Source organism: Triturus cristatus, chromosome 3_1 (genome assembly GCF_964204655.1).
Source record: "Triturus cristatus chromosome 3_1, aTriCri1.1, whole genome shotgun sequence".
Taxonomy (NCBI): domain Eukaryota; kingdom Metazoa; phylum Chordata; class Amphibia; order Caudata; family Salamandridae; genus Triturus; species Triturus cristatus.
This window is the reverse complement of record NC_140583.1, coordinates 721,167,901-721,182,218: the sequence shown is the minus strand read 5'-3', so window position 1 is coordinate 721,182,218 and position 14,318 is coordinate 721,167,901. Positions and strand designations below refer to the sequence as shown.

The 14,318-nt window shown below is 45.9% G+C and overlaps 1 protein-coding gene across 3 annotated transcripts in view; it reads right to left on the bottom strand.

Moving 5' to 3' along the window:
• PHRF1 (PHD and ring finger domains 1) overlaps positions 1-14,027 on the bottom strand; it is a 497,237-nt gene extending 483,210 nt beyond the window's left edge. For 2 of the 3 annotated variants that reach the window (XM_085644828.1, XM_085644832.1), the window contains exon 1: positions 13,608-14,027. The gene's annotated coding sequence lies outside the window, so the exon portion shown is untranslated. The remainder of the gene's footprint in view (positions 1-13,607) is intronic. The other variant, XM_085644830.1, reaches the window with a different exon arrangement.
• Between the last annotated feature and the right edge of the window lie 291 nt (positions 14,028-14,318).

Here is a 14,318-nt window from a genome sequence, read left to right as displayed (position 1 = left end):
GTCAGCATCTCCATTTAATGAATTCTTTGCCACAATGCCCAATACAAGCCGAATTTAAGACTGTCCTGGTGGGAGAGATTGAGTTACTTGCTTTTACTCAGTTTATCATCCCTCACCCAGGGTCCAACCACCTCGCATGCAGGCCACTTTAGGGGCTGGAAAAGACCTATGCTGCTCTAGGTCACCCACTGCTACCACATACCACACTGCCATGACACTCCCCTGCAACCAGGCCTATGGTTAGAATACTGAGCTTAAATGTCCAAGGCCGCAACGCCCACACAAAATGCCTAGCACCCCACTCTATTCTCAAAGAAACCAATTGCAACATCTGCTTCCTGTAGGAAACACATCTAATGAAAGACTGGGGGAGACTGTGATCCTGTTTCAATAGACCATGGGTACTCACAAACATTTGAAGAGGGGCCAAGAAATACGGTCTGTGGTGTGACCGAGGGCCGCACTGATGCCAGCAGGGTGGGGGTAGGAGGTCTGGGTGGGTCAGGGATTGTGTAAAGAGGTCTAAATAAATGTTTAATAAAAGGGCAAGCATTTATTGTAAAGGGCAATAAGGCAGGGCAGCTCCTCGTCTACAGATTGAGGGCCAGGATCCACAGGGGAAGGATTGCAGGGTTCCTGAAAAGAGATTGCCGCAGAACAACAATGATGCATCTATAAACTATTAAGCACCCAACTGGCACCTATCCTCACATGCCTTCATAAATCCTTTGTTGAAATGGCCGCTCTCACTCAACTGATGTGGGAAGCAATGATTACAGTGATCCCTAAACTTAGGAAGCATCCCATGTTACGCTTCTCCTACCAACCAATACCCCTGATAAATGTTGACACCAAACTCGTCACAAACATACCCTTTGTTTGCCTGAACCCATACATCGAAGACTTCATACACCCGCATAAGCTAGAATTCATACAGGAAAGGGGTCGTGGCAACAACACCTAACAGATAAGGCTACCTGCTCCCGAGTTCCAGCAATTCTCATGTTGACTGACACAGAGAAGGCATTAATTTGCATGAACTAGCCTTTCCGGAGGCAAATACTTGACAGAGAGGGTTTGAGCAGGTGATTCAAAACCTGGGTACTGTGGAACTACTCTAGTCCCACAGCCCGGGTGAGAGTCAATGGCCTATTCTCGCAGGGCTTTGCAGTAGCCAGTGACATGAATCAGGATCGATCCACAATTTTCCCCCTTCCCTTTGCTCTATATATGGATCCATTGGCTGAGTGAATACGGGCTGACCCGCAGATCAAAGGGCTGACTGTGAGCCTTCAGGAGCAAACGATCTTTATGATAGCTTTTACCCGATCCCATTCCTCATAACCAGCTCTCCTGAAGCTTTTGTGTGGGAAGGTAAGAAAATGCGCATGGTGGAGAGGGCTTCTTTATCAATAGCAAAGGGAGGCTTGTGCATCTTCCCCCCTCCCCCCCCATCTAAAGCACTACTACCTTGCCGCCCAACTGTGGTTCATTGTGGAATGAATAGGCCCCCTACTAATAAACACTGGTGCTTCACTGACCAAGCCATAATGGGGATTTACAACCAGAAAGTTCCCTGGCTCCCCAAAAAGCAGCGACCCCCAGGAGTCTACATATCATCGGTTATGCAAGGAACAGTTGAGGCATGCAATAGGGTCATGGTCACTAAGGGCCTGCCCACCTCCTACCCCCTCATGCCATTATCAGCAACCCCTCTTTCGGCCAGAATTGCCAAGCCCCGACTATCATAACTGGCAAGAGGCCAATCTCTTCAATCACAACAACATCATTGACTTTCCCTGCCTACAATCGGAGTATGAATTTCGGGCAGATGAGAAACACTGGCATTACATGGCCATCGAGCAGTGGGCTCCTCAACTTGCAATCCAGCCCCACGCCAGTACACAACTCACAGATTTTGAGAAACGGTTAAACAGAAAAATCAGAATGGCCTGTTCTAGGAAATCTACCAGTTTCTTAATAAGGCTTCAGACTCCATCAAATCCCTGGCCAGAGGCAGTGGAAAGCTGAGCTGGGCTACCACTTCACCCCAAGGGAAGGGGCTGACATCATACATACAACACACTCTTCCTCTTTCTGTGCCTTGGGAAAAGAAGTAATACTTAAGCTAACACACTATTGGTACTTCACACCAGTTAGAATGGCGAAATGGAAACCCAACAGTTCAGGTGGCTGCTGGTACAACTGCAAACATGTAGGCCCATTGACATCCCTCTTCTCGCACTGTCCCAAACTCACACGTAAGTGGGAGTAAGTGCTGAAAGATACTGTAATTTTTGTTTAATGGACATCCCATGTCTTCCCAGTTACGTCCTCCAGGGATATCCCAACACTACCCTCTACATTCTAACAAGGGCAAGGCAATAACAGGGACTTTGTGTGCAGCTAAACAGTTGATCACAGCCAAATGTGACACAGACACATTGCTGTCCCATTCAGACTGGATACATAAACTGTGGATCATAGCAATGGAAAAGCTTACTGCTTCCCTGGAAAACACGTTGCCACAATTTGACAAAAAGTGGGGCCTAGGCATCCAATTTTTGGAACAAGACACGTGAACTCACTCTCCTGAGAGTACTCCAGCTTACAGGGTGCAAGCCATGGTGGACCAACACGACAAAACTGATTGGCATGGGTACGTTGCACTATAGGACCGAGCCTGCTGACACCAATATGTTGTTATTGAGTTAACTTCTGATGAAGGGGTCCATACTTCCTGGGTGAAAGCCCCAAACATCCCATCCCTCCCTTCCCACCCCCTTTACCCTCTTTTCGTCTCCCCCTGTTCTCCTATTGTTATTCCTCACCAGCCTCAGGGTGTAGGCCAATCTATTGTTGGATAAAAATAAGAAAAAGATTTGAACAACAAAGTCATTTCCATTTGACATTTTAATGAATAACGAGGATATCATTCTGTATAATTCCATCTTGCACACTGTACTATCGATTCTTAGAGACCTTAAACACACCACAGACCGAGCAGAGAGTGACGGCGGCACTGTGTTTGGCAGCGGTGATGAAGGAGGCTGAGGCCTCAGGGTGTAACGGTAAGTGGCGTGATCGCTTCATGTCACCGGGCTCCCCCTGAGGAGTGCCCTCCCCCCCCCCGGAAGGGGAGCAATAATAAATAAATGCGGAGCGATGGCAGGAATTGCATCTCTTGCACGCGACCCTGAAAGCAGAGCCTCAAGCTGCTGAGGGACAGCTTAGGCTGAAGGGATATACTCCCACAGAGAGGAACTCCACAGTGACACGAGCAGGAGGCGCTTAAGAACTGCTCGGGCGGGCAGGAGGCGCTTAAGAAGTGCTCGGGCGGGCCCGTCCACGACCGTCCGAGCCCAGAGGAGGCTGGGCTTTGTCTACCCTCTTGGTTTCTCTCACCTCCATATCGGGATAGAGGCGTCAAGTTCCAGTCCGGAGGAGCTGTGTGAAGGATATAGCTTTAATTTTCCCTAGCTGTGTACAAATAAGGCACATTTCACTATGGGGAAACGGAAAAACACACCTGCTGTTAAAACCACTGACACTACCTTGGATGGCTTCCTTCAAAAGGCAGTTGGGGCAATTATTAAGGAAATAAAACTGGCTAAGCGAAGACTTTCATTCATTAGCCCCACTTCTTGATCTATCTGCCCCCGCCACTGGGGATTCCCACACAGTTACGACTGAAATAGATTTTGAACAGAGGCCTCAAGCTCTACTTTCACCCACTGTTATAATTCTGAGTCAGGGTGACTTATGTGCTACACATGAAAGAGATGAGCTCACCCCTCGACCAACCATGAATAAAACTGGGTCTCAAAGCGCAACGGGAGGGAAGAGGAAACGCACTGAACTGGCAAGGGTTGACCACCGATTAAAGGGTCAATCACCAAGTGTCAAGAGAACTAAACAAACCCACTCTCTAGGAAATACCTGTAGATCCCGCAATGGTGGTGGAAAAGCTACTCCACAAACTGAAATGGACACATTGACAAAGTCAGCAAAGTAGTGCAAGAGGCCTTGGAACCTATTTTATCCCACTTAGCTTGTATAGAAGAGCATCTTGCCCGGCTATTGCAGGCTTCAGGGAAATTAATGGCATCCAATAAGCAAAATGATATGACCACCTCATCTAGCTGCATAGATAAAAGGATAGACAACGCTCTCTTTAGTGCTGCTTTGGGTGGGCCAGCCCCCACAAGTGGATCGTCTATCATACATAATTGGGCCGCATCTCAAGAGCTCCCCCTCACTAATGGAAATGCCAATAATAATTTAACGGTCCCTACAGCATGGGAATCTGGGCCGGATGGGATCTCCAACCGAGACAACCGAAGGCTGGGGTATGGGGTCACAAATCAAGCAAGGGCCTCCTAGGGCCAGGAGGAAGACTGTACAAGAAAACATAAATACAACTCGCCCGGTGCATGGTCTCTTAACCGGGCGAGGGGGGGGGCATATAACTCCCTAAACCTACCACCCGAGTGTACACCGTATACACTGATCTTGACAGAGGTTCCTCATCTCACCCCTAGTCAAAAAGAAAGTTGTCAGAGCCTCATAAATAAATCAGCACACTGGTACTCTAGGGAAATTTCATAGCAGACAATCTGGACTTAACATATCATCATGGCAAGGCGGGTGAGCTGGTTGGGTTACACAGTTAAATGTGTGGAAGGGGATAGTGTAGAGCTACATTTTAACAATGCTAGGTGCGCGCATATTGCTTTGAAGTATCCTAGAGATTCACCTACTGAACCGAGAAAAGCTCGTTCATTGGGTTTTTTCGACTCCTCCCCCCTCCACCGACCCCACCAGGGGACCATTAAGAGACAACAGCCCTCAAGGCTAGGTCTGAATAGATACCTTCCCCCCCAGTCCTCTCCATCTATTCACCCTAACCGCTTTGATGCTTCCTCTGGCTTGAGAGAAATCGACTGGCTACCTGTGCGATCTGGTAGCCCAACCAAATTGAAAAGAAAGTCCACAACATGTCAACCTAGGGAGAGACTCATATGCAGTTAACATTGGTAGCAGAAAGCTTGCACATTCACCTCAATCGTAATCATGGAGGGGAGGGGTTTGGCCTAGTAACCCCTTTCACCATGCCTGCCACTAACTGTACGCAGCTGTACTCGGCGAACCAGGGACACTTCACTCTTCTCTTCCATTTAAGATTACTTCCTGCAACATCGCAGGTATCCGTCCGAGAATGTCTAATGAGGTATGGTTAGAGTATATTAGGGCCTTTGATATCATCTGTCTCCAGGAAACATGGCATAAGGTTGACATTCTGTTGGACAGTTACCGTTTCTTCACCGTCCATGCAACACCATCACCGGCAGGGAGGGCAAAAGGAGGGCTGGTGACACTAATTTCAGTTAAATATGGGTCCATTCAAGCCCTTGTTGTAAACGCCTCACCCTGGTACCAACTAATCCTTATTTCCAACCTGATTCGGGTTAAGTTACTACTGGTTAATTGGTACTATAACATCTTCGACCAAAATAGTTGTCATGTTATTGAAGCCCTACAGGCGAAGATCAATAACATTGCGGGGAAGTGTCAGCCCGTATGCATCGTCTGGGTGGGGGGATTTCAACTGTACCACCTGTTCGTATAGCACCAAACCAGTCTGTGGGCTGCTGGACAGAGGGTCAACCCCAGCTGCATTTTATCCACACACAAGAGGACGAGGCTCTAAACTCCATTATTATTGAAAATGACCTGGGCCTTATTAATAATTCGGTCAGTAGCTCCTTACCACAGTGTCCTACTTATGTTGGAGGAGGCAGGGAAAGTTGTATTGATTTTATGTTCTTCTCAAGAAAGTTTTTGCCGCTTGTTGGCGACTTTGAGGTGGAACCAAACAATGCCAGCGACCATAATCCTCTCACCGTTTCCTTCAGTATAATAGCCCAGGAAGGGAAAGGTGATGGTCGCCCTAGTTACTCTAATCGCAATAAAGGGGTAAGAATAAAATGGAGCAAAATAAACCCTACTCAATTTGAGAAAACCGTCAAGGCAAATTTATACCATATTTTGAGATGCCTCCAACATGACTCTCCCCCTGATGAGGTTGTTCAGGATTTTGAATTGATCTGTGTACAAGTAGCTAAAAGTGTAGCCAGATCTGTTCAGAGAAGAGAACCCCAGGAGATTTGGTGATTTAACACCCGGTGTTCTAAAGCTCAAAAGAACCTTAAAATTGCCCTACATGCTAACCCCCGTGACAGAATCCAAATTAAAAGCAGACAGACAGACTTACAAAAGCACGATCAATCAAAGGAAAGAAGAACAGAGGAGATCAGCCTGGGAAGATCTAGAGAGAACCAGTGCGCTCAAAGACACTAAATGTTTCTGGGATGTCATAGGTGCGGGGATTCACCGATTCTGGGGGAAGCTTGGGAATCCCATGTTTGGCCATATTTAACCCAAATTGTGTCCCGTTAGAGGAGAAAATCTGGGATTGGCCACTAGATTTACCTTGGCATCCCAATTAAGCACATCCCTCACAGTGGTCGAGGAGGCTTTGGCAAAGGGAATCAGTTTGAAAGCCTCAGGCCCTGATGGGGTCCCACTAAATCTGTTTAAAGGCAATCTCAACCTTTGGGCACCCCTGCTGAATAATGTTTTCAAAGCAGTGGAGATCGGCCCTATCCCAACAACCTGAAGGGAGGCCATTGTGGTTCCTGTGTATAACAAGCATTGGCATAGTCTGTAGGTCTCGCTTTTGGGACCTTAAGTATTTAGTTATGCAGCACAATATCCTTGGTGCAACAACATCAACTGTTGCGTGGCTAAACACTTATAAGGGTCCCAAAAGCGAGAACTATTGGCTATGCCAATGCTTGTTTAAACATTGGATCATGCAGGAGGCACATCATATCTGTCTAAAAAAGCGAATCTAGCCAAGCCTGGAGGTGCCTTGTCCGGTACATGAGAGCAGAGAAGAACTTGTGGGCTATACTGACACTTAACCCTCAAAGAAGGAAAAGGAATAATGTGAATTGATCATGTTTGTATATCTCGGAAAGTGGTGACAGACAAGCAAAGGTCTGGGCCATACTGTCATTGAACCCTCGAAGGAGGGACTGGAATCAGAGAAGGCTGGCACCCTGAACAGGACTTTAAAATCCCGCAGTTGAGGGGGGCTTGGGCGGGGTTTATAGGGGAGAGGTACAATAACGGGAACAGTGCAATATTTAGTGATGCTGCCTTTGGGGTATGGTCTAGGAAACTTGTGGTGAGATAGCAGGAGGATGTCAAAACTTAATGAAGGTTGCATTGGTGTTGGGCACATGTGAGGTAGGGTGTGTGTCTTAGGGTGACGCAAAATAGCTTAGTGGGATAATGGGATTAGTGCAATGTTTGTTGAAGATTCCCCTTTGGGCATTGAAATTGTGAGGAAACGTCTGTGGTGCAGCAACGGGGTGATGACAATGGGGATGGGCGAGGAATGGATGTGCCTTAGGGTGCCACAGAAAGCTTAGGGCAGTAACGGGAATAGTGCAATATCTACTAGAAGCTCTCTGTTTACTAGAGAAGCTTTTAAGGAAACTCAGCATTTGATGCATCTGAGTGCATTAACGACATACCTTCCACTCCAGGCTGATTATGAGCACGGAGGCAACCTTTTGTGGGCTATCGCAAGATTAGAGCAATACCCCCTATGGTCTAGTTTTATCGAGTTCAATGGTCAGTTGTGGGCACGGCACGTGCTAGGCCATTTAGGATGCTAAAGGAAGTTTAGTCCAATAAAGAGACATGTGCAATACTTATTGAAAGCTGTCTTTGGGCTTGGTAACTACAATACTTTCCCACGGTTCAGTGAAATGTTTACCGAAGGCTCATTTCCGGCCTGTAAGATGGAGGGGTGATACGGAGGGCAACAAATGGGGCTAGCTCCGTATTTACCGACGGCCCATTATGGGCCTGTACCTGGTGGGATAACGTTCAGTGCCATTAATGAGGCTAGTGCAGTACTTACCGAAGGCCCATTTCTGGCCTGTAGCTGGAGTGGTGACACTGAGGGCAACAAACAGGGCTAGCGCCCTATTTACAGAAGGCTCATTTCCGGCCTGCACCTGGAGGGGTGACACTGAGGGCAACAAACGGGGCTAGCGCCATATTTACCGAAGGCTCATTTCCGGCCTGCACCTGGAGGGGTATCGTTGAGTGCGATTAATGGGGCTAGCGCAGTACTCACTGAAGGCCCATTTCTGGCCTGTAGCTTTAGGGGTGACACTGAGGGCAATAAATGGGGCTAGCACAGTACTTGCCGAGGGCCCATTCCGGGCCTGTACCTGGAGGGGTTACATTGTGTGCAAGAAATGGGACTAGTGCAATCATCAATGAAGGCATCACCGACAATTAATTCTAAAAAGAGCAACCAATAAGGGGGAAAAGCTTTATAAGAGAGTTTATAAATGAATTGTGGAAATAAGGTTGAACTGCTGATTTGTTTGTATTACACTCTTCATCTGTGAGGGGTGTGGGGGGGTGCATGTATTAGTTTTTAATGTAATGATTTTCATTAATTGAACAGTCAAATTCAGAAATTCTCTGGGGTTGCACACATGGTACCATACGGGCCTAAGAAAGCAAAACTACATACTCGAATTACAGATATCAAAGGCGCCAGGCTGCAAACTGGTGACGTGTTGAGGCACGAGTGTGAAACGTGACCCTCTCCCCCTCCCACGCAGGTGAAAGTTTCAGGTTCAGTGAGTTCGTTAGCCACCCCCCCCCCCTCCACTAAAGAATGTCAATGTCCCCTAGCCCTTGGATGGGTGAACCTGATAATGGCAGGGTGTGGCGTTCACCCTTCCTGCCCCGCGAGGCACCTCCCCAGGGTGGAATGTTTAGGGGGAGGGGGCAGCATGGAACTCAATAAACCTGGAAATACCACCGGATACGGAGTCAGAGCCCCACTCGCCGACTCCTCGGCTCCAAAAGGCACTTTTCAGCAAGTTTGCAGGTCAGAGGTCAGGACAGTTATTAACGGGGCTCTAAGGCTCGTGGTAAACTGAGCTTCTTCAAGCTCCCTAGACTTCATTACATAAAATATCTCTAACTTGAAGGATAGCGCTGTTGTCAGAGGCCGGAATGAGCCCTCCCACTGGGGCACACAGAGCTATACTTTATTACCAGTTTTTTTTTATAGCGTGCACAAAAACAATAAGCGTGTGTGGGGGGGTGTGGGGAGGGATAAATTACATATAAACAGTTTCATGAAAATCGAACATATATTATCTTATATAATAATACAGCACAGTTGCCCAGGGTGCGTAGAATGTTCGGGGTGCGTCACGCATGGTAAAATCAAAACAGGTTCTGAAAACCAGAGAATAATAAAACATAGAAAGGAAACGAAAAACAAGAACAAGCATCTGTGGTTTGAAGCGGCTGCCGCAAGCCAAACAAAGCAAGGAGGCACTGCTCGCTCCCGCAGGCAAAATGCCGTAGGTTGCGAGGAATGCAGCTGCCCCCTGCTTGCTCAAGGCCATGGGAGTGACTAGTAAGGGAGGGGCGGAGGAGCGTTCAGAGAGATCGGGTGCTGAAAGCTGGCAGTTGCGCGCGTGAACGCAAGCCCTAGACCAGCCAAAGCGTGGGGTAGCACTTTCAAAACCTCTACTAAATGTCTCGCAGACCAGCGCATGCGCTGGCTCAGGTGAGACCAAAAAAGGGCAACAGGAGTGACCCCGCCTGTTATAGGCCATTCTCCCTTACTGACGCCACTGTAAAGGTATTGGGGAGGGTCGTCCTTGCACATTTTGAGACTTCGGCGAGCAACACAGGGATCATGTCAAAAATGAAATATGGCTTTAGGAGGGGGATAGGCACCATAGAACAGTGCCTCAATGTGTCCCCGATTATGGGCTAGCACATGAAGGCCAGGAGGGGTTCTATTCACCTGGCCTTCATGGACTTGTTCAGTGCCTTTGACACTGTCAATTGGTAGAACTTAAGGGGAACATGGGTATTGAGAACGCTCTCATCACCCTTCTGCAACGGCTTCATGCTTACACCACTGTCGCCATAAGATATGGCCCTCGGAGGAAAAGACCAGGCCAATTGTCTCCAAAGAAGGTGTCTGGCAGGGGTGCATTTTAGCTCCATTTCTCTTTTTATTGTACACTAATGGCCTAAAGGCATTTTTAATAGAGAAAGAATTTGATTTTCCCAAAATTGGGAGCAATCCGGTCCCACTGTTATCGTATGCGGACGACACCAGGCTAATGGCTTTGACATCCAACAGCCCCCAAAAATCACTCAATGCTCTTACAGATTTTAATGTCAAAACTGGACTTAAAAGTCAATTTTATTAAATCATATGTTGGTGTGTGGCCCCAAATCAACTAAAACAATACATTTTGTCATAAGGGGTAAGATGATCGATAAGTTGTCCAATTTTACATATTTAGGGAACATTTTTAATAACACTATGAATTGGGATTCTCTTATCACTGCAAGGGTACAACATACTAGCCGGGTTGTGGGGGGTTATTCCGCTTTGCCTGCAAACTAGGCCACAAGTCGGTGACAGAGTTGGTTACCCTTTACAAAAAGCCAAATGCCTATCTGTTGCATCTTATGGGGAAGGAGTGTGGGGTTATCACAAAAGTTGACATTTACAGGTCCTGGAAAACAAATTCATAAAAAGGCTATTGATGATCCCAAAAAGTGCCCCCACACGTTGTCATCAAGAGCTAGGGCTGTATTATCTAGAGGATCTAATAGATATTGCCCCTTTTCTATTTTGGGCAACAATTTGGCTGTCTGCGGGCTTCATGTCCTCAAGGAAAGTCATTAAGGATTGTACCAATCCCTTGGCTCCGATCTGTGAGAGATAAACTCCATGAGGTAGGCCTGGCAATGCTATGACAACACTGCTGGTATATACACAAATGCGAAAGCCATTATAAAAGAGGCACATTCCTCTGGGCCAAATATGCGCTGCTTACAACTGGTCGTGATAGTTTCCTCATGTTTGTTCCCCGCACAACAGCAATTTTATCTAACTTTTACCACCAACGTACAGACACGTTTTAATTTTTTTTACCAGACTCCGCCTACGCTCTTTGCACTTCTTAGTGGCATTTCCCAATCAAGATGGGTCAACAAACTCACGCCTCTCCTGTGTGACAGCTTGGCAGCCCAGAGCACTCTGCGCTTTATGTTGTTCTGCTCTCTTTATAAAGAGCCAAGGGGACAATTTTTAGCCCCACTTTTAAGGGAAATCCGGCCCTGTTCTTACATCAGTGGTTTTTATTTTTTGCACTTTTTGTCTACTTTTCCTATTTGAATCGCTGTTTCCAACTATATTAACCCCTTGAGTGCCCATGACGAGATAGTCTCGTCATGGGCACAGCGCAACCGCGGCCCATGACGAGACTATCTCGTCATGAACCCCGCCCGCTAATTCAACGCCCGGCACAGGGCGGGGAAAGGGCGGGGCACACAAGGGGTTAAAGTTGCAATGTCCATAAGAAAACGCTATGAGTCACAAAAGATGAACAGGACTTTTTTAACTTTTCAAATAACAATTACTCATATTAATTATATTTTATGGTTGGCATTATAGTCTGTCGCATTGGGTATTTGGTGCTAGTGATTATACCACTTTTCTAATTGTCTGAATGCCATGAATTGTTTGTTTTTATTGATTTTATCTACGCTATCGCTCAAATACGACATGAAAATGTTAAAGTGTAATGTAGGTCTATGGCCTTTGGAACCGAATAAAGTTATTTTTGACTTGGACTTTGACCTTAAATCTACATATTTATCCCACTTACCTGCTTGTGGGGTTATTTCCTAATTACCGATGCTACATACTTGTCATTTTTTAAATAATATATAACACATTTTCTTGAGTCCATATAAACAAACCCTTCTTTCAGTTCCTGCAAAGGCTGGTATGACTGCCTGGACACTAAAGGAAACAGACACACACACTACTTAAGATTAATTGATAAACTTTTCAAAATTGATCAACTTCCTGGCTGTATTAGTAACAAACTTTTTCAAATCGACCCAGCCTTGATTGTAAGAGCGACAAACTCTTGGAAAATGAGCCGATCTACAGCCCACCCGGCAATATTTCTCTTAAACATTTAATTCCTAAAATCCTACATCTGTACCACAGGGGAAACACTGTAGATTGGTCAGCCATCTAGGAAAACCACAACAGTCTGAGCACGACACCAACAGAATTCCACACAAATCTCTATATTTCTTTTAGGCAACGAGAGCAATGCCAGCTTTCTGCTTTGTCCGTAAGTTTTGAGAGAAAGGTCCAGGGATCCGAACGCTGCTAGACTACCATAATATTCAGAGAAAGGGATTATCCCAGGACAGCTACTCTAAGTGATACCAATTACAGTCTATTCATTAGTTGCCATGAAAACTTGTTGCACAATTTTCTGTACCTAATTTGACGGAAATGGATACTGCCACCATGATTAACCAATTAGCCTTGAGAAAGCCCTGGTCCAATAGACCGAGTAGGACGAAACGTGTGTCGGTTGTTTTTGCACATTATAATAAAAAAACTTTGCAATAATATAAAATCAAGAAGTCAACTAATAAGACTTTTGAAAAAAGTACAGAAACTTGTCTTTCTTTCAAACTATACATCAAAACCAAACAGGACACCCTTTGGGAGAACTAATCCTCAAAGATATGAGGAGACAACGCTCAAATTTTCTTTGCTCCGCTTTCTGCAGCTGTAATAAAAATGCACCGAAAAGGAAAAAAAAAAACACTGCCACATATTACCATATTTATTTTAGTTCTTGATACAGTGCATCAAGACCTAGGGCACGGGGTGACAAAACGCTTTACAGGATGGGGCAGTGATACAATGATAAGTTGGCAATAGGACACTTTACATAGTCATCAGGATTTACTGCATAAACATCAAGGTAGGCTAGGCAATAAGCCGGCACTGTTTTGATAGTTGCAGGCGATGGAGGCGGTTCAAGTAAGATATCCAAAGCCAATACTCTTCAATGTAGTTAGAGATAATGTTTCATGAATAGGAGTTTTGAACCCTTGCCGATCTTGCTCATTTTCACTTTATGCCGCAATACCCATGGAAATGAGTTTCAGAGCTTGGCACCGTCCATGCCTTTGATATGAATGTCGATAAAAAAGGTGGCAAATACATTTCGGCAGAGGCAGACACGGCTATATGGTCTGCCGCAGCTGAAATGCATTTGCCACTGCCTTAAATGACAAAAACTGTGACAACGAGTAATCACTTAGATAACCCAACGTTTAAGTTTACAAAATAGATTCCAAACACAAAGCATTGCCATACTCGAGGCTCATAGCAACTACCTTTTTAAACGGAGGCAGAGCTTACAAGACAATGTTTAAAACCAGCAGCATCTAAAAAGGAGTGTCCACTGGCAAGTAACGGGTATGGTAGTTCAAAAATGCACCTCGTTCGCCGTCTCAGTTCAGCTTATGCAAAAATACAGAGTGAAGACATCCGACTCCTGATATCATCCCAAACTGTGAAGAAACAGTCGTTATCCCCAAAGCAGACATTACAGACTAGTACTCGTAGGACAGCACCAGCTCGCACTCACCAAAATCCACTCGGTACACCTTCCCCAGCCTAATCCAGATTTGCCTAGTAGTAGTTTAAAACGGGGTGTCGGGGTCACACGCCCTTGTAACAGGGTCTCACTTTCAATCAAAAAGCCGCTTTCCTGTCACCTGGAGAGAACAACAAATCTTGCAAAAGGCAGCAAGGAGGCAGGGGCGCGCTGGCGTGATGTTCTCAGGAAGCAGCCGCATAACTGCTTCCGGGTCATGTCCTGGCTATAAACGTCATAGCTGTCTTCTTTTCCCTACCCTCACTCTTTACGCGAGGTTGTAAGGCACAGATTATGTAAATTTCGCTTTGGTTTGTGACGTCTACATGGTTCCTATCCGTTCACCGAATCGTGAGATTTCGAGTCCTTCGGTGGTCGCTTCCTTGTTGGTTTCCATGGTTTCCTCACCTTGATAGTATATTTTCTATGTCTATATTGCGCACTCTCTTATACAAGCATCCTGTGGCAACACAGCACATATGCCAGAAACGAATTCGATAACGTGGCGTCCATCTTGGAATATTTGCAGTTGGAGAAGCTATGGTTTAAAGGAACCTTTTCCGAGTGATTAGTGCTTATCATTATTTATAACGAAGAATGGTGATTTAGCAGGTTGCCTACATTTGCCCTGCAACTAATTATTCCTAAATGTACCAGTAGAAACGAGACGCTTCACATCACTTTGTAAAGACTACTATGATA